A 21,773-nucleotide genomic window follows, 5' to 3' on the forward strand; every position below is an offset into this window, starting at 1 on the left:
TTCTTAAGCTTGGAGACTTAACACTCACTTTGAATGATTAAGCGGTGTCAAAGTGGAATTGCGTTATCTGTACAATGGAAATGCACTTGAAAAAGCTTCGGGACAGAGGGGAACAACCTGAAAGAACAAATCTATTGGCTAACAGGGAAATAGATGCAAATATGAGATCCACATAGCCGCACACAATTATGAAAGGTAATGACGGTTACTGCTCAGAAAACACTTTGCAGATACTTAAGTGTTGAATTAATAGGTTAATTAAAGCTTTCTCCAGTTTTCTGCTAAGACGGGTGATTTTGTAGAAAAGGTTCTCAGTAGCTCCATTCCTTCACCTACAAAATTCCCAGATAGGGATGATTAAACTAAGCAACTAAATCTATTCTACTCATTCGTCCCTCATCTCTCACAGAAGTCCAAACGATCCCAAAGCTACAGATCAATTATTTAACAAATCATTAAAAGTCTTACTAAATGTTGGAGGTATTAGAAACATCTACGTGCGTACTAAAAGCCCACTAAGTGTTTACAAAAGTATTCGACACAATTATTGAAAATAACGTAATGGAAAAGTGTTTTTTTTGTAAACCTCGTGCATTTATAGGAACAGATTAGAGACTATTTTACAACACGGTTCTTGCTAAAAGCTCTCAGCAGCTCCAATACCTGCTGAAGATTTAGGTTTAGGTGATAATACCTGGAGGAAAAGGCTCGGGCAAGATGACCTTTCCAAGTTCTTTTCACAAAACTTTAAGCCACTAAGTCTAGTTTCCCTGATTTTGTTCCAGCAGTTGTAACAACAGATGAGAAGTGAGGTAAATATATTTGTTAATCAGCGGTACACAGATTTTGTAATTCCCAGATTGAATTTATACATGAATGTGACAGCACTGACCACCAGCAACCGGGTAAAATTCCCCGGCATGGATACATGTCCTAAGCTCTGCTCCTGTCAGACAAGATACTGGAGCAAATGGAAACTTTGGTGAGACCAAAAAATGAAAATTTTAAGGTCCGAAAAACCAAAGGAGGAAATGTAGGAACTTCCAGAGTTACTTACTGAGGTTACGTCCTACACCTACAGAATTTCGGAATTATTACATTAACGTATCTAAGCCCTATTAGGCTGACCAAGGTCAGTATCTCCTCTGAAATATTAGGGTAGGACAATCTTTCTGTGTGTGTTCTTTTCCCTTCCCAACTTTTCTTCCTCATCTTACTTCCCTTCTTTGTTTTCCACTATTCAAATCCAGTTATTTTCAGTGTGAAATGCCTCATTTAACTTCCTGGAACTGTGTAATCATTTTTCAAAAAGCTAAGAACAATGAGAAGTGTTTCAACTTGCGTGGTTTCACAGTCTACTCACCACCAACACGGTTGCTCTGATTCAAAGACATTTTACAGGCATTTTAATTGCCGCTCTCAAAGCAACTGGCCATTTCCAAGGTTTTTTTTTAAAAATAAAGTATTTCAGGAATTATGCAAAACAGAAGAACTATGAACTATTCACGATGACTGTGATAGTGAAAGGTAAATATCTTAATAAAACAGTATTGTAAGTGGAATGGAGCCACAGGCAAAATCATGAAGGATTTGATAGCTTGAGGTGCTACACAACCACATTACTACAAATCCCAAAAAGGTCTGGAGTTTGATTGCCCCAACCCCATTCTAATTCTCATTGGTTTGTAGCACTCAAAATCACGAGGTTGCTTTTTTACTACTTTTAGCGTTCAGATTTCTAGACTTTGTTTTCTGCCAGGAGGATTTTCCCCCCTGAGAAAAGCTTGATGCTGTCACATTATGGCACTGGCTCTCGCACGACGTACAGCAGCACCAAAAGTTCCAGCAGATGGCTTCAGAATTTCAAGCTGGACACCATGGCTTCCACCTTCCAGGCAGGAATTAAAACATGAAAGAACAAAAATTGGCCACCAAACCTTACCTGTATCTCCCCACCAAGGCTGCCGAGATCCACCAGATCAATAATGAGTATTTTCAAAGCTCATACTTAGAGTCCACTGAAGTTTTGAGTGTGTGGGCCAACATCAGCTTAATTTGAGAGCAGTTTTCGCATGGCTTTTAGGTTTTTACAAGTTTAATGAAGATTAAGTGAACATGGGGGGAAGCCTAAATTAGCTCACAACAGAACAAATGCTGGAAAAACCTCTCTAATGTATATAGCTTGAGCCTGCCAAACAAATAGGAAACATGTGGCTCCAGCCTGTCCATAGCATATGCCATCTCTTGGCCGGTTGGAATGCTGGTGGGAGATACAGGCTGGATTAATCCAGCAGTTTGTTTTATATGGTTAACTGGCTCGAGATGCTGAATCCAAGTAATTCCCTTTGGAGGAAACAGATAGCAAAGTGGAGACTGAGAAAAACCCCGTGGAGGAACAGAGAGAACAAATAAGAGCAGCAACAGATATCTCCAGAATAATTCCACTGCTAGTGACTGTGTCCGCATTGGGGCTGAGGGATTTTTAGAAGTCCCAACGCCAAATGAAAGCAACAAGGGAAACCTGAGGTGCCATATTCCTTCTTGGCATGAAGGGACACATTCCCCCAGCATCTTTCCACGACAGAGCTCGTGTTTGCACAGTAATCCACCCACCTCCAAAGGACTTTCAAGTTGGAGGACAGCATGCATGCTCCAAGCCTCACTATACGTTGAACCAGTTCACCTTAGCAGGTAAATCTTTACCTCTTACCTCTGCTTCCCGTCGCTCAAAGTAAATGCTGCAACTACCCCCCTGCCTTGAAATTTGTTGTCCAGTGATTTAGGATCATCAAAACTGCCAGATGTTCTCAGGGACTGAAAAGAGCTGCACCTGAGCAATGTTGGTGTTTTTTTTTTTTTTAAACTTTGCTAGTAGCTCATATTCAGTTCCATCCTTCCTGCTGGCTGGAATTACACATGGCCTTGGTTTTTCCCCCGCCTTCTTACGCACGCTTTTCATTCTTGCTCCTTTCTCTCCACTTTGAGAACAAACTCATTCCAGCAATCTGCACTCGCAAGCAAAGCAGCAGCTGAAGGCTCCAGCTTACAAATCTGGCAGGTCTCAGAGGAATGAAGATCAAACAGAACCTGCTTTCCCAGCAGCAACGCTGCAACTCGGCAGCCCCTGGAACAGCCCTGCCCACCTGAATTATTTGCTCTGGAAAGGTAACTGATATCAGTTTTACCACCGTTTCAAGATGTGACAAAGTAGAATCCCCTCACCCCACGTATAAAAACACCTTGCAGGTAAGGGGAATAAGAATGAAAAGTGTGTGTAAGAAGGCAGGGGAGAAACCAAGGAGATCTGGTGATGCTCAGGAGAGGAGGAATTTGTACGGGTAGTACAGAGACCTGCTGGTGCTGGGCTGCACATCTCTTGTGCTGCTGTGCAAGCACCGACCATTCCTTTCCCCCCAGCAGCTCTCAGGTGTCTCCTGAAATGTCACAAAAGCCCCAATTTTGGCCCATGTGCTACTTCACCTGCGAGAGGCTGCGTATGGTTGAGGCAATTCTCTGCCATGCGTTTGTAGATACGTGACTGGTTTGGCTTGTAACGGGTTTAGTGCTAGAGCGAGGTTATGGTTGGACTCGATGATCTTGAGGGTCTCTTCCAACTGAAACGATTCTGTGGTCAAACTAGATGGTTTCTGAGACAGGCGATGTTTAGCGAGAGATCCGACCGTTTCTGCCGTGGGTCACTCTCTGGGAACGTCTCGGTCTCTTCATCTCTGAGTCTAATACGATTCCTCTCCAAGTCATGGCAAGGCAGCCTGGGCACATCTTTTACAATTGTTGCCCCTGAGGGTGGTGAGAGCCTGGCCCAGGTTGCCCAGAGAGGTGGTAGATAAGAATACACAATGCTTTCATTTTAAAAACCCCAGTATTTCTTAGTACTCGGCTTTTTTAGCCAAGATGCAGAAAAAGAACGGCACACAAAACTTTAAAAATGCCACATCTTCACCAGACTGGACGTTGGCAGCACGGGCGGCTCTGGCCTGGAAACCAGCAGAAAGGTCAGTACAGCTGAAAAACGGGAACTGTTTCCTCTTGCACGGTGACAGATTAGTGTCAAACATCTCCAGAAAGGCCTTTTTATCGACCGATAAGCCACAAGGAGGCAAATCGGCAGCAGACCACCCCTTCTGCAGGAACATACGAAGTCTGTAAAATTATCCGACCTAAGATGGTTAACTATGCCAGTGCTGGATTTCTCCAAGTGCAACAAGAAAACCCACATTTTCCTTGCACTCCTTTTTTTTTTTATGGGCTATTCTTTGGGATCTCTAAAAGCTCCTGTTTTGGACATAGTGATTAACTACTGTATATTCTTAAAAATTGTCTTCTCTAATAGGTATGCCACTGTTTCAACCAACAACAGACACAATAGCATAGCAAACATTCTGGCTTAAGCATCAAACCCAAAGAAAGGCTTGCAAAGCACATGTTTGGTTTTTTCTTCCCTCCTCCAAAATTCTACTAATTGTTTTAGTAAAAGATTCTACATTTATCTACTACACAGATTTACATCTACCCTCAGCCAGATGTTTCCTATCTAGGAGCATCCTTTGCTGTGCCACAGCTCCCTCCTGCACACTGACAGAGTTGCTCATTTCCCTCAGTCATCTTCAGCCCAAGAGTTCAAGAACGGGGCACGACTACCTTAACTTAACACTATGAGGTCAAACCTTCCACGTAGGAGCGTGTCAATGAACTGGAGAAGCAGATCCCCAAATTCACACAGCCCTTAGGCTGCCGCTTCCAAGGCTTGCAGGTCTAATCCACTTCTAGAAATGGAGATTTTGCCGCTTTCTTCTGGTCTGCGATGTTTCCAAGAAAAAGAAAACAAACTCCGCATTTGGAAATCTAAACTTCACAGTTCACTTGTGCCTAGCTAGCTCCCCAAAGATCATGAGACAGATTTAACATTATTATGGTTACCAACTCTCCTGCCCTATAGCAGAAGCGAAGGCTAAAATCCATTAAGAAAAAGAGGCAGATGTCTCACAGGAAGGGCTGCTCCTAGAATCGGAGTTTCAGTTTAGTTAATTAGGTTGGATTAGGACAATAAAATGATTTATGGGAACACTTTGGTTTTCTTTGTCGGTAGTCAAGCTGACCGACACCGCACTGACGTGTTTAAAATTAATGACAGCAGTGCCTTCATGAGTTAAATGCTTTTCTTACTTGGCTGCCGGCCTTCAGTTTCTTTTACAAAAAGAGAACACAAGCAACACTCAGGGACGTCAGACAAAAGATCTTGCAACTTTAGAGTAAAAGGGAGCTTTAGCTAGCAAGGAATACTTTTGAAGCAAAGAACACATCACATTTCCACAGGATTTTTGGCCTGACGGCCAGAGCCAGCAGACATTAGGTTACTGTGAGAAAACACATCAAAAGCTCATGATCATGACACTGACATTTTGCCCACATCAGAAAAATGTGCCCACTTAGGAAGTTTCCCAGCAAATTATGACAAACGTCAATTCATATAACATTAACTAAATACTGTTTGCAATTTCACTCTGCCTCCACTTCAACCCAACAGTAATTGTCCAGAATTACTGCTTCTGTAACACTAGATTTCAATAACACTGAAAATTCACACTGACCTCTGGCTACTAATACAGCCATTATATATAATTTTCCTCTAGCCTGTTGCAAAGAAAATAAAGAGACATTATCAATGGGTTTCACGTGCCTGCAGGAGGGGCTGAAATAACTGTACCAACCAGAATCACAGGCCCAGCTGTTGAAAACATCTGCATCTGCTTCCTGCCCCGCTCCGTACAAGCCCAGTGTTCTTCCTTCCTTTCCTTACAAACAAGCGGAACATTAGAACTGCAACGCCATCTCTGCACGCATCTTTTGAATACCAATGCTAAGACCTTGTCCGTCTCTAATATTTCAGCTGTCAATGTCCTCTTGGCAACTAAACGAGTGTTAGGAAACAGTCAAAAAAGGCCAAGAGTTGGCAAACACAGCTAAAGTGAAAGAATATGCCACCATAAAGAAATTAAATTCTGTACACAGCACCTAGTATTTCTGACAAAAAAATCTTGATGCATATACTGAACTGCCCACAGGCAAATTATTTCTTTTTCTCCAGTGCACGGTAAACAGAATAGAGCAATGCTTGCCTTCTGAAAAAACACTAATTAACTGCAAAACCACTACAAATTCCTTACTGGTTTCACGCAGTTTTGTTCATTCATTAAATGACGCAAGCATTAACAGACTGGGGGAAAGTTAAAAACGCACAGTAATTGGACAACAGCCACCTGACATTTAAAGAAACAGTTTAAAACTCTATATGTGTGGCACTGTCCGCAATCCCGGTCCCAATACCTGAGTTTGTGTGTGCAACCTGCAATCCACCTTTCTTCAATCTGCTGGATGCAAATCACCTCCCTTGAAACTCATGGTACCTGGGCTCTATGCAGAAAAAAAACCCCATCGGCATATAGCCTAGTTTATTTACACTTCAAGCTTTTATGGCTTTCGAGGCATTCATGAGTTTGTTCTTATGTTGAGAACTCAGCTCTTTCATGCTGAGCTTGGAGATTTGAGGGGGAGGGGACAGAAGGGACAACACATTTGTCTCTCACGTACATCAAAGCCATCTGCTCCAAGCGCACATGTGAGGTTGTGTGCTACTACTCCAGCAATTTGCCACTTATCAGCTCAATAGGCAGATGTTAAACGATTTTCTCCATTTGCTGAATGCTGTGCAATTTTAGACAGGCGGCCAGTCGAGCGCACACCGCCCTTTCTGCGCGAGATGCCTCAAAACACGCCATCCCCATCATTATTTTGGTTCCTGCAACAAGTAAGGAGGCGAGAATTTAAAATATTTCTAGATAAGCTACTGTAAAGCTAGGTGAGGACTGCCAGACACTTAATTCCAGGGAATAACGTAGAGTGAGCTACTCTTACGAAAGCAAATATTCAAAACACATCTACAAAATGCATAATGGGTGTTGACTAAATTGCACAAATGCGAGTTAGGGGGCCCAAACCAGCATTGTTGCAGCCACTTACTAGACCCAAGTCCTATCTCATACCCAGGACTCCTGACCAGCTCTGGTAAACTCATGTTGTTGCATTTCGTAATTCAAAGTATTAAAAGCAGCTTGAAATACATGCCAGTTTATACTAATAGACAGTTAATATGATACAGTAGCTTGGGAACTGTTTTGTAAATGACAAACTTTTGGTGGTTGCGAAACAACACTTTACCTCCCTGACCAGTGAATCGTTTTCCTCCCAATCTCACCTTTTAGCTTTTCTAATCCTTTAAACCTTTCTTTTCCCTTTCCATGTTCTTCCGCCTGCGTTCAGTAATGTTATGCTTTCATCCATCTTGAATTCAAGTCTGTAGTTTTCCTCCTACAGTCAGCTTGCTAAATTTCTTGCTAAAGCCAGAGACAGCTCAGAGGCATCACATAAAACTGCGACAGCGGCAGATCCATCAACTGCCCACAGCATCAATTGTTTACCCCAAAATCCAGAAAGCTCCTTTGGGCAAATTACTGCCTGCACATCACTGCTGCGCTTTCTATTGCGACTGCTGCGGAGCTGCCTGTGCTGAGGACACATTTCGCCTGCTTTGGAAGCCCAGGAGACATTTATGTTTATCACTGTCCCGTACTGAGTTTCATCTGTTTGATGCATAACATCAACTGGGTTTTGAACAATTGTTTCAGGCTGCCAGTACATTCATATTCCTCTAAATTTTGCGGTTCGTGTATTGGTAGCCAACAATAATTTATTCGGACTTCATAAAAAAGTCATATGCAGCTTCTCATTTACTCCACCAGTATTCCCTTGTCATTACCTCAAATGATCACTACAGAGTGTAGACAGATCCACCCACTGCTATTACAGCTTAGATTTCCATGTACCTGTCAATACAGATTACAAGCGAATGATTAAGATACTTTTTGGAAGACACATCTGTTCCTGTTTCAGCATCAACCCACCACACAGTTGTATCACAGAAAAATGCATATGGGCATGAATTTTCCAAGTGCTTTTGCAGAGTATTTTATATACGAAAAGGAAGCAAAACAGCCCAGAAAAGGAGGACCAAAAAGTTGAACACACTCCTGCCAGGATACTGCTTTGGAACAAGGCCTCTTGCAACCCACTGAGCATTCAAGATCCTCTCTCTGCAACAAGCAGGGAAGAAAATAGAGATGAGCAGCTGAGCTCTGCTGAGAGCTGCTGATCCTGGTCATGCTGCTAGGACTTACTACCTTCATATAATGGAGCTGGTTCTCCTCATCTCCGCAGTAAGGAAGCCTCATAAACCTCCTCGATAAAAGCAAGAGAAACTGAAGAGACTAGCAGGCTACTAAAAGAGACTTTGCACAAACTTCTGACCCCAAAACTCCCGGCATTAGTTCCCTAAGGGTAGGATTTCTCTGGAAGACGATGAGCCCATACATTTAAACACAAAGGCATAAATATCATTTTGCCACTGCAGCTGGAGCACATCCCCAAAAACTCTTGATACACCCACAAAAATATCAGTAATTAGTGAAGGATGCAACAGCGTTTGTAGCTGAACGTTGTCGTGCCAACGGTCTACGATTCATTTACATACATCAGGAACAAAAGCAGCAGATGCCTGGCTACACTTGTGTACTTGGACATGCCAAGCACACAAAATAGCCATGAATTGGAATCCTTAACTAAAAACCAGACCAAAAAAAATATAAAGTCCCCTCACGGGCTTCTATCAAGACGCAGACTGAAAGATTTGCACACTCGGCGCGTCAGCAGCGAATGCTTCTGTGAATCAAAGCACCCAGGAGCGCCAATCCACCCCTGCCTGCCAAAGGAGAGCACGTAATAACGAGGTGAGAAGCTGCATATCATTCAGTAGCTTCCAGAAACCATAAACTCAATCTGACACAAATCAATTTTACATTAAGACAGTCAGAGACTCTCCAGACAGTTACCTTAACAGACCTGTTAAGAAGCTGCACAAAAATCTCTGAAGAGGGGAAAAAAAAAAAGATGTGGACTTCCTCTGCCAAAATGCTGTTTAGTACTTATAGGAAGCAGCCACATTTTTATAAAGCCCAACAAAGGACAGAAGTTGCTTTCTAGACTGCACAATACAGTTAGGGCACTGTCCTGCTAGAAAGCACTCTTTGACAGAACAAAACCCAAAGCAATCAGATTCTTTTCTATTGATCTGAGATTCCTACAGAAATTCCAACAAGTCTTCACAACAAACTGGACTGGGTAGTATTTTCCTTCACAGAGACTACCAACAAAAATAATTCCTGCAGAATAGCTCAACGGGTTCTTGAACCAAGTTAGACAAACATTACTAACAGTCGGTCTCGGAGGAAAAGCCAGTTAAGCCCAGCTTTTGAATAAGCATCATCACTGCATGACATTTTGAGGGCAGAAGGCACAGCAGGGTAAATCCATAGGATCTGTGTTCTCCATGGATAAAGGTGGTAAGTGACCAGCACACTCTTTGTACGCTAATACTCAAGTAGAGGGAATAGCATTCAAGTTAACAGCGCACACCTCACATGTGGGAAATGATCACTTTTGGGTTTTTTTAAAGTCCTGTGAGTCTAGAGTAAACGAAAGTATTTCTAATTTTGCCACTCATTTATACAAATAACCAAGCATCTTCCTCAAAGTTCAGAGGTTCCTCGCATTCCTTATACACAACTTAATATGTTTAAAAAACACACACACACTTTGCTTGAACTCTGTTTGAGCTACTTAAGTGATTTAAGTCAACAAGCTAACACTCTAAACAGCAGTCAAAACACAATCCTGATTTACGCTGCTGCACAGGAGTTGAAAAAAATCAACTTGTGAACAAGTGGGAAGCGAGGAGCTTTCTTCATGATGTGCCTTTGCCAAGCTCATTTCCAAACACAACTCACTGCAACCCCTCCAGAGCTGTCTATGAATCCATACAGAACTGAAAACAAGTCTGGCCCCGATTCCAAAAATTTGTCTTTTTTTTAAAAAACAGCCAAGGGAAAGAAAGCAAGCCATGTCTTTGTGCTCTGGGAGTATGAAGTAACTAGTGCTGCCTCTTCATCCTCCAAACTGAGGAGGACAGCGAGAAAGCAACAAGTACATATCCCATTTTCAGGCACCCATCTGAACTAAAACAAGATGTTAACAACCAAATTCAGTATATTCGTTTATCAGAATGTTTTGTCCCCGGCTGTCACTACAGAATTTTATTTTACAGTCCAAGTTAGCAGCCAGGTTCAGAAAACACCTTCAATATTAGTACAGGGATGTTCCAACTGAAAGCCACGTATTTAACTGCGGCATCTGTCTGTTCAGTAACTTCAGTGTGGATTACCAGATGGGGAAAAATTTATTATCGACGGTACGTTACAGAGTAAAGCACATATACAAGAACCGTCTGAGAGCACTTAAGCTAAAATACGGGTCATGTTTGCCTCTAAACAGCTTTGATATCAGAGTGGAGCCAAAGAACTTTTATAGGTCAGGCCACCACAGTCACTGCTGCAAATACAGCACATCCTCAGCCCCCAGAGCACAGGGCTCTACCTACCTGATCATTTCGCTGAATTTTAAGAGCCAGGGGTATGAAAGGGTGAGCACAGGGCAATTAACACCCAGGAAAATGCAAGAGGTTTGACAGAGTAGCCACTTGGAGCAGATAAAGACCACCACAGCCCATTACTATTGCAAGTTGGCAGCAAAATCCCTCCCTCTATAGCTTTGGAATGGAATAAATTTCGCTTCCTCTCGATTGTACTGAAGGATATTCTGCAGCACAGTTCCCAGTGTTCACAGAAAGCAATTAGAGGATTAGTCGCCTCTATTGGTCTCAGTTCCCGTTATTGTCATTGTGTTCTCAAATTCAACTCTTCTGTCATTTTTCAGTAAGAGTGATTCAGGCAGGGAGCAGGAAGGAAAATTTACGTCCCTAAAATTTAAATCTATAATGCCAGCTTAAAAATTCAAGCCACAAAGATTTGTTTTAAAATATAATACTGGAATTTGGCTCTAGCAGGCGTTGCTAGATGCACTCAAACCCAGAAGTTACCACTTATCTCTTCCGCAGTTTATTAAAATTTAAAGCAAGCTTTACAGGCAACTTGCTTTATATTCACGTGTAATGTTAGATAGGAGAACGCCATGCACTTCATACAAGATGATTTTACCACTGATAAGACCTGTTCCTCTCTCAAACATACAGGCTCACTCAAAAATCAGCAAGGCAGAACTCCAACCTGCATTAACACATATTTTTCCCATATGTACCTTTAGTAATAAGCCCCAAATCTAAACATATGATCAAAAAGACTTCTTTTTTAAGATACAGCATAAGACTAAAGTTGCAGTAGCAAAATTACAGGATACTTCACTATTTCTATGAAAAACACAGACTAGTGGCCAGTGATGTATGGGATTTGGGGTTTTATATTGAATGAAACAAACACCGAGGAACAATATTCAACAATGACACAATGCAATTAGCAGGCCCACAGGATAAATAAAGCATGGTTTTAATTAGGGCTATAGCATATCAAGTGCTTCTGAGGGTAAAGCAGTCTACGTTTACGTGGAGAATATAGAAGGCGTATGAAATTATATACCAGAAAATGCACTTCAAGTACCTTCCCCCTCACCCCCAGCATGCCTGGGTACAAGTTCTTTACATAAAAATTGATCATGTTTCCCAGTATTAAGTGATTTAAATAATGTTTTTAACTCTGTGTCTTAAACTGCTAGATTTCTTAAATCAGCTGTTTAAATCAGGTTTTAACAAGTGGCCTCAAGTTGTGCCAGGGGCAGTTTAGATTGGATATTAGGAAAAAATTCTTCCCAGAAAGGGCTGTGGGGCATTGGAACAGGCTGCCCAGGGCAGTGGTGGAGTCACCATCCCTGGAGAGGTTGAACAGATGGAGATGAGGTTCTCAGGGACATGGGGTAGTGCCAGAGTTAGGTTATGGTTGGACTCAATGGGTTAGTACCAGAGCTAGGTTATGGCTGGACTCGATCCTGAGGGTCTCTTCCAACCAAAATGGTTCTATGATTCCAAGTTGAAGAATCTTTGCTTCATTGAACTTCTGGTAGAGCTTGAAACCTTATTGAGTCTTGTGACAGTTGAGCATTTCACACTCAGTACTATTATGTTGCTAATAATAAAGATGACAAATGAGTTCAACATTATTGCTTACATTTAAGAATTTGTAAATTTACATATATGTTTGAGAGTTTGAATAGAAATAAATTGATATGTTTCAGAGTCAAACTACCTCGTCCTCTGCAATTGTGTACCACAGAATCCCAGAATGTCACGGATTGGAAGGGACCTCGAAAGCTCACCCAGTGCAATCCCCCCGCCGGAGCAGGAACACCCAGACGAGGTTACACAGGAAGGTGTCCAGGCGGGTTGGAATGTCTGCAGAGAAGGAGACTCCACAACCTCCCTGGGCAGCCTGGGCCAGGCTCTGGCACCCTCACTGGGAAGAAGTTTCTTCTCATATTCAAGTGGAACCTCCTGTGTTCCAGTTTGTACCCATTGCCCCTTGTCCTATCACTGGTTGTCACCAAGAAGAGCCTGGCTCCATCCTCCTGACACTCACCCTTTCCATATTGATCACCATGACTGAGGTCACCCCTCAGTCTCCTCTTCTCCAGCTCCAGAGCCCCAGCTCCTCAGCCTTTCCTCACACGGGAGATGCTCCACTCCCTTCAGCATCTTCGTGGCTCTATGTATAAGTTTACTGAGAAGTTGGTGGAAAACAAACAAACCAACCCAAATTCCCCAAATATTTTCACTTCTTAACCTCTTTAACACAACACGTCCCCTGTAGACACCACACCACCTTCAAGTTGCAGCCCTGTGAACTTCCAAGAGACTCTGTCCCAAGTTGAATGGGTTTGATGGCTGGCGAGCCACCCCTTGTTTTCCCTCGCAGGCAGCTGGAAATCGCCAGTTAAAGAGTATTGGTACGGACACTTTGCAGCCAGCTCAAGAGGTGACTGGTTACTCCCTCGCTCTTTGCAGCCCATGAGCACAGATCTTGCCAAGGGAGCTGGTTAGACCCATAGGCAGCCAAGACCCACCAAATTGGAAATTGAAAAGCCCCCGTTGCCACTTTCCAGAAAGCTGCTGCATAAAAGCATTCCCAGCATCATCTAAATCATTTGCACTCTCCCGTTTTTCTGCACGCAGCTTCACCTCCAGACTTACCTGTCCTTTATGTTCTCTCCACCAAATATCTAATAACCGGTGTTGCATCATTTGAAAAGTGTATATCACATTATATATATATAACTAAAAACATTGAAACCACATGGCTTTGGGTCAAATGTTAGTCAAATTCCACTTTTGAATGATGCTGTATGTAGTGTAAATAAGTGGTTTATAATCAGCTGTAAATTTTGCTTTATAGCTTCTGCCATCACTTGAAATCCCTGTGTTATCCCTACTCACTGACCTAACTTAGCGGTCAGAGGACGAATCTCCTGAGTGAAAATAATTTTGTTATCAGTTGCCATATACAAAAACTAAAGGACCAAAATGAGACACTTTGATAAAAGATGTCAAATTCCACTTTTGGAATATCTGGGTGGTATCCAAAGGAATACTCGGGACACTGAATGTACAAGCAGCAAGTGAAGTCAACCGCATATAAGTAGAAAGCAGCTATAGGGACTCCTTGGAGCCAATTCTATCTACAAATAAGTGATCAGATTATTTAATGCAGGCAGCAGGAGAAAAATCATTATTAGGCTTTTTAAAAATATAAAATAAAGAGCACTGACCGTGAAGATCGACTTGCAAAAACTTATCAGCCACCACTCTGCCAAGGTAAAAAAGCAATTTAAGAATAGTTAATGTGGGAATCTGCACTGAAACCAATTCTTTCATCAGGTATGAAATGTAAAGCTACAAAAACCAGCAGGAAGCCTCATTAATGACTACAGATGAAAACGACAATCCAGATCAAATGCCCGTACTGGTTTTGGCTGGGATAGAGTTAATTTTCTTGGCAGTAGTTAGTAGATGACCAGAGGGACAGTCCATACCATACGACGACATGCTCAGTATATATTTTGGGGGAAGACTGAGGAAGCGGGGGATGTTTGGAGCATTGCTTTACTTATTAAGCTGTCTTCATCTCAACCCTCAAGTTTTGGTTTGGTTTTGGTTTTGTTTTTGTTTTTTTTTTTTCCACTTTTCCCCTTCTGATTCTCTCCCCCATCCCACTGGGAGGGTGGGAGTGAGTGAGTGGCTGCGTGGGGTTTAGTTGCCAGCTGGGGTTACACCACAACAATGCCAGACCAAAAAAAAAAAAAAATTGAGAACTTACATATTTTTCAAGTAAATACAACAAAAATCCAAATAAAAAGAGATAATCTCTTCAACGTCAGTGTAACTGAAGAATGTATTCAAATTCACATTTAATATAATCGTAACTGAAAAAAAGCTTATCAGTTTCTGTAACAACCATCCGACAAGCCAGTACAGAGTCTTACAGAGACTCTTGTACAGAGTCTCTTGTAAAAACAAGAACTAAACAACACAGCATTGTTGCAGAAACACAGACCACACAGAGCACAATGCCAACACAAAAATTCTTTTTATGTACAGACTGTACACAAATAGCTTAAAGAATTACTTTCAGAAAACTGTAGCAGAACTATTCAGTTCTATAAAGATGGAAGGAAGGGCTTGAGTCTGTCTCCATAACCAAATGTACTCACCACCTGCAACATGACTTCGAACAATTTACTCTCTCAGCATGTCTTGTCCTATCAAAATATTTTTGCATTGACACTCCCATGCTTTATTAAATCTCGGGGACAATGCCATTCATTCATTAACAAAAAGCCTTGTGAGGTAGTAAGTAGAAAACATTTCACAACTAAAGGTTTTTTTTTTTCTCCTACGTTAATCTACCCTGCTATATCAACCATTATTATTAGTAGTAGTATCATCATAGCTATTATATATAGCAAGTAATTTAGAACACCTTTTATCAAAGTGTCTCATTTTGGTCCTTTAGTTTTTGTATATAGCAATTGATATAAAATTATTTTCACTCAAGAGATTCGCCCTCTGACCGTTAAGTTAGGGCAGTGAGTAGGGATAACACAGGGATTTCAAGTGATGGCAGAAGCTATAAACCAAAATTTACATTGATTATAAAGGACTTATTTACACTACCTACAGTATCTTTCAAAATTTACAATACTGCAGAACACAAACTTCAGTTTGAGGATTTTTTTGGTACTGGATTTTGTTACTGAGCCCCTCTAGCAGTAGCAAATCATCTCTTCCATCTCTACTCAAAGCTGGACGGCATCTGCTTCGTCTAATGAAGCACCAGAAACAAAACTCCCAGCAGCTGGGAGGGTTTCTCCACACCTATGAAGACACAGACAGAGCTGGAACTACAAATCACAGATGGCCAATAAAGTATCTTCCTTTAATCTGCCAAGACTAATGCCTCCCAGGTTTTCTACCCACGTTACATGCTCAGATACTACTTTCTCTCGAGAAGCGCTATCATTTTCTACTCCTTAAAAATGGAAAAAAAAAAATTAAAAAGCAGTCTCAATTTTGGCATTTACTCACAAACAGCCCTAATTTGTTTTTACGACATCCATTAGCCTCCACATCCAGTTTCATGCGCTGCAAACAGTGGCTGCCGTAACACACAAGAATATTTTCCATCATTCGAGACGCTGTAGTTACTGAGACACAATTTACACAACTTATACAATTTACACAATTTACCTCACCCCCCCCCGACTTTAAAGAAAACTGTGAATACCTGCTTCAGAATAGTCAAATACATTTGTGCACTTCATATTAATTCCCCCAACCGAGCACGTTAATTCAGAGTTTTAAAAATCTTAACGATCATTTATGTATCAGCTCAAATTTTCCCCCTGTATCAGACATCTTCCCATTTCATTTGGTTTTAAAGCGTACCATGTTTGGGTAAGATATTTCAATCTGCTCCACGACAATTTGATTTTGTCAAGATATTAAAAATCATCTTTCTTAATAGCTTGCTCCAACAGTTGACTGTTCTAAAAAGCTTCCCATCTGAGTTGGTTTGGCTTCAGCTTCTGGCTCTCGTTATTGATTCTCCTTTTAGTTTCTCGTATTTTCGAGGCCACAGGACACACACTAACAGAGCTCAGTAGCCTTTGAGAAACAAAACAGACTGTTCCTTCAAGGAGTTTCAGCTTTCACGGAGCAGCAAATTCAATTTGCTGAGCAGTTGCTGCAGTTCAGAAGCAAATTCGTGAGCCACTTTCTGCCATGGAAATGGCAGTTTCTCAAGCGAGTAACTTGGAGAATAGCTGGTTTACGCTGCCAGTTTTCATTTGATGTTATACGACTCAGAGTCTCTTTATTTCCTCCTCAAAAATCATTTTTGGAACTCCTGTTTGCATCCCGTCCGGTTTTTCAAAACACTTCCGAAAACCTGACAGAACCGCACACGGGATTTCACGGCGCAGCCTCATCACCACAGACTATACGATGCTACAATTTTCTTCCTCCTACTACTTATCCGAGCGAAAAATTCTATTCCTCCTATTACTGACTGTAGAAAAGCTCTCGTTTCCAAGACACAGACCCTGTTGCAATAGCTACAGACCCTGATGAAAACTCAAAATATGGAGCTTTGCTAGGATTTTGGTTCTAGTTGGATTACAAATAACATGCCTTTTTTTAAAAGCCAATATCACCAAGCCATTCAGACAGCTCTATGCAGCCATCTTTATTTTATTTACCCTTCCAGTAGATGAACTGCTACAAATTTTGTCAAATTAAGTTTGTTGGGTTTTTGTTTGTTTCCTTCTGTTTTGGGGAGGTTGGTTTTGCTTGTGGTTTTTCTGTTGTTCAGTTTGGGGTTTTTTTTGCAGGGGAAGGGAAGGGTTGCTACTTTTTTTTTTTCCCCAAAAAATTTTCTTTAATATGATGCATTTAATGCAGCAAATTGCTTACCTCTATAGAATGCCATTAGTAATCAGCTCAGGAATTTGCACTTCCCAAATAATTTCTTGGGGTTTAAATGAACTAATAGCCAGCTGATAATGGTTAAGATAATACCACACAGTGCTCCTTCCGATTTCTCTCTTATTGACTTCTCACATCAGAATACCATTAACTTAAAAAAAAACTTAAAAAGGAAACTACAATATCCAAATTATCACCAACCAGCTGCTTTATTACACCGTCCTTGTACACAACTCCCCCTTCACAGCACCACACAACACTGTTGGACACCAGCAGTTATTTTATCCCTCCCAGTTAAAACCAATAAGCTGCCTCACACTCACCATAGTAACAGCACAGTTGGACAGATATCGCCCAGCAGTTGAACCACAATAACTTGCTTAGAATTCTATGTAACACGGTATCGATACAGCTCATTAGACAAGCTCGCGTGCTGAGGTCCCGTATTAATCATTAGATTATTGACAAAAGCACGATATCCACAGCACCGTGCTCTCTAGCACCACATTCCCATCCTGTACACAGTTACAAAATTCAACTCCAGCCACTAATCATCCAGTTTACCTTTTCACACTCTCGGCAGACCATTAATACTCTTCAGGAATTCCCCACCGCTCTAATACCAGTAATCAATTATTACCAAGCTCTAATACCAGTAATCAATTATTACCAAGCCAGCGTGTGCTCTCGCTCTCTCCCTCTTTGGCCACTTAGAGCTCTTGGAAACGCACCCATTCGAAAGTGGTTTTTGGTTTTTTTCCTGGTACGTACTCAAACCAGGACTCACTCTATAACCCTCCAGTGAACAGTCTCACACTGTTCTGCTTTTCTCCCCAAATACAGGCAACAGATGTGTGTGAACAGGGATGGAGAGGTGCTGTGCAAGCTTTATCATGCCCACCTACCTTTGGGAAGGGAACAGCCAGGCTGTCTCGTGTTCCTAACGAACTTAAAGAATATCTCATTACCTTAACTATAGGAAAGATACCATAAAGGGTCCCACGGGTAGGTCGTTTAGAAATACCACATTCCCCCTTCCTACTTCCCATAAGCTTTCTGAAAGTGTCCTTTATTATATCAGCATTTCACTTAACACAAATCCTCAGCAAGTTACAGAAGTGCCAGAGAATGTTTCTTCTCAAACGATGACTTAGAGATTCCTTTCATTATTATGTAGGCAAGCACGGAATTTCTGTGGACTGGAACCTGCTGAATGAGTTTCTCACATCTACTCTTGGCACACCATGGACTGTTCTCCTGGGTGCTCTAAATTGTCTTCAACCCAGGTGACAATCCCACTTGCAAAACATCAGGGTCATCCTTCATATAGTCCTGTCTTCCATTGAAATGGAACAAAATAATGCACAAGCCCGGCACATTTAATCCTCATTGGGTCTGGGTACCTTTTTTCCCCTCTTCCTTGCTGAGAGAGTCTGAGAAAGGCAGGATTTGCATTATGACAAATCCATCTATTGGCATATTCTCTTTTAAGAAAAATATTTTGGACAGACCTCCCCATACCACCTTATTTCTAAAAATAAATATTTAACAATAGTCAACATTCATTTTCCAGGCATAGACAGAGCACTGTGAATTGTGGATAGTTACCTTAAGCACATTCTTTTCAAAAGACTCTAGACATTCCCTTAAGGAGCTACAACTGTATGTATAAACTATTCCTTTCCCATCAAATGTATGTGTAAACTATTCCTTTCCCCTGACTCGCACTCAACCCTTAAATGCTGGCAAAGATATCACCATATACACTATGGAAAACGAACCATGCCCCACTAAAATACGTAGCAAGAAAAGAGCATTTCATTGTTAAAATAAAAAAAATTCTAATATGAGTTATATGGAGTTTAACGATTTAAAGGGTCTTCAGATATCAAGTGCCCAGCATACACATTATGAAGTAGAAGCATCAGACAGTTTGTGTCCATAATCCAATGTGTCTTTATTACAGCCTTGTGCTGACACTCAAACTTCAGAGTTGATGGCTAAATTTGTCAAATGAAAGAAGCTTTAAGGGTTATGGAAAAGACAAAGCACCACCTGAAGAGGATGATTTTACTACAACACAGAACTGGCAGCCTGGAAGGTCTCAAGTATTAGACTTGCCCTCCGGGTTGATTATCAAATCTACAACTTCAGGAAAGCCTGCTTAAATACACACTACCCCATCACGAAATCATTGTTCTAAGGTTTTTAAGAGCTAAAAGTATTGTATTAAGTGCCTGTCAAATTGCATTAAGCAATATCAGAAGTACACCAGTTTAAAGCCAATGAGCTGATGCAGCAAACCAGTCGATATTTTTGCGACATTGCTATCAAATAAGTAGGTTTAAATACGAGAAAGTCCGTGAGAACTCACACAGGTTCTCCTGTTGCTACGAGAACAGCAAAAGAGGGTGGTTAAACGTTCCATCTGCAGGTATGAAATACCACACACCAAAATATTTGTTGTGCCTGCTGAATGCTGAACTTCACCGTGCTGGGAAACAGAAGCAGCTAAAGAGGAGCCGCTTTAATGAAGCCCCACGGGAGTACAAAGATAGAGATAATTGCAGCTTTGTATCCCCGCGCAACCACCTGACCAACTTCTGTTACGAAGTTCAAACACAATTTCACAAATAATACAAGATTTTCTTTTTTGCTAAAAACAAAAAAAAAACCCAGACAGCGCTTATGGAAAAAAAAACCATTCGCAGAAGAACAACGTGCTTAAGTTGTAAGGACAAAGAGACAGACATTCCTGCTGGAGGAAAAAAAAAAAGCTGAGTTGTTACTAAGAAGCTTCTCCAGTGCAAATGCTATAGGGAAAAAAAGAGCAGAAATTCTGTCCGGATCTGGAAAGACTCGTTTTATTTGTGACACCAGGAGCTCACAAATCCGTGTTCTGCCACTAGAGAGATGACTGACACTTTCTGCTCAGACTCACTTCCAAGGCAAATAATAGTTGTGAGGAAATGATAGCTATGAAGGAACAGCATGTATCCTACATTTTTCCCTTCAGTAGCAAAAGGCCTCAGTACCAAGGAAAATATAAAAACAGCAGACGAGTTTGAAGTCAACTGTAACGTGTAATTTTTAATGCTTGCCTCTGTACATCTCACTTAGCGAGACCTAAGTACTGATTTTCAGCATGAAATGGTAAAATGAAGATATAATCTAGTGTAACTAATATACTAATTATAGAAGCATGTTTATTAGTCCAAGATTTCCCTTCACAGAAACATGAACAAACAGCAATGAAATAAAATCCTGCAATTTCTTGCTTCACAAAGCTAAAACCTATTTATCCGTGAAGATTCAAAACTAGGATTCAATGAAGATTTTAGGCTTTAAGCCAGAACCAGCAGTGTTCTGAACTCCTTTCATGAACACAGGCATTGAAAACAAATGATTAATAGAACAATTTGTAGTTCTACATTTTAGATTAAGTATCTTTTCCAGATCTAACATTATACGTGAACATTCTGTCAACATATCCCCTTCCTTTCTGTTGCTACATTGCCACAATTTGCGGTAAGAGAAAAAGAATGAAATTTGCTATGGCAAAAACAAGTTGCTCATTTTGCCAACTCAAGAGGACAAAAATTAAAATCAAATGCTGCCGACAAGGAGCAATGGATCGACATGGTGCAAGTGTTCGTGGTACAAATGAAAACTGGGACACATCAAATCTCACAATTCCTGAGCATCCTGGACTATTTTTTTACTTTATGTATTCCAGTAGGAACAAGGCTCTACAACAGCAGCGAGTGCTAAGCACAGCGCATATATGTTTTATATATTAAATGCAAAATGAGAAGGAAAATTCTCCTGGAAAAAAAACCCATGAGTGCAGTTTGAACATTTTTCTTTCTAAAAGGAAAACGTTCAGCAATGTTTTTTTCTAAAAAGATCAGAAAAGGCATCTCGCTGATACCCATCACAGGCCAGTGACAAGGGAGCACTGAGTAGAGGAGGAGCACGAGATGGGTTATTAGCAGGGGATGGGAGTGGGGAGGTGTGTTGGGAGGGAAAATAACTGCAGAAGGGCTTTAACCCATCCTTTCAAACCAATTCATTAAATCAAATGCCCTCTTTGAGCTATGTATTATATATATTTTCTTAAGATGCACAGGAGATTATGTATGAGGTAAAAAAGAAGAAACTGAAAGCTTCTTTCTCAGCTTATTTCCCCATTACATGTCATCTTCTCATAAAAAGTTATTAGAACACATTCTTCCAGAACTAAGTCACAGCCAGATCCTATAGGTCAATTATTTAAGAGTTTAATGCAACACCTCCCCAATTTTATATGCTTTAAGATCTTGGCAAAATTAGGAGCTAACTCCCAACCCAGCAACTTTGCAGCAATTCACCCCAAACATCACATCAGAGAGCAAATCTTCAGCCTGTTTACACATCCATCCAACAAACTCCGTACTTGACAAGAACACAACTTGCCCCAGACAGGTATCAATCTTAGTTTCGGCCAAAAGCACTTCAATGTAACCACATGCCCTATTTTAAAGGCAAGGTGTTTTCCGCTAGCGTGAAGCGAAACATACACTCAGTGTAACAAACTATTAATAGAATTACTACAGCAAGGCGCAATCATAAATTGCAATAACGCAGCGCTGACAATGCCAAGGTATTTAGTACATTTTTGGCCTTTCTGCTCCACATGCGATTGTTTGCTGTTGACAAAGTTACATCAGCAGATTCCATCAACAATTAATTTTATTCCACTAGTCTGTGTAAAAGTGCATTC

The 21,773-nt window shown here is 41.1% G+C and overlaps 1 protein-coding gene across 1 annotated transcript in view; it reads right to left on the minus strand.

The window, feature by feature from the left end:
- Positions 1–21,773, minus strand: part of PELI2 (pellino E3 ubiquitin protein ligase family member 2) — a 73,297-nt gene that overhangs the window by 12,873 nt on the left and 38,651 nt on the right. The window lies entirely within an intron of this gene.

This window comes from Caloenas nicobarica, chromosome 5 (genome assembly GCF_036013445.1).
Source record: "Caloenas nicobarica isolate bCalNic1 chromosome 5, bCalNic1.hap1, whole genome shotgun sequence".
Classification (NCBI taxonomy): Eukaryota; Metazoa; Chordata; class Aves; order Columbiformes; family Columbidae; genus Caloenas; species Caloenas nicobarica.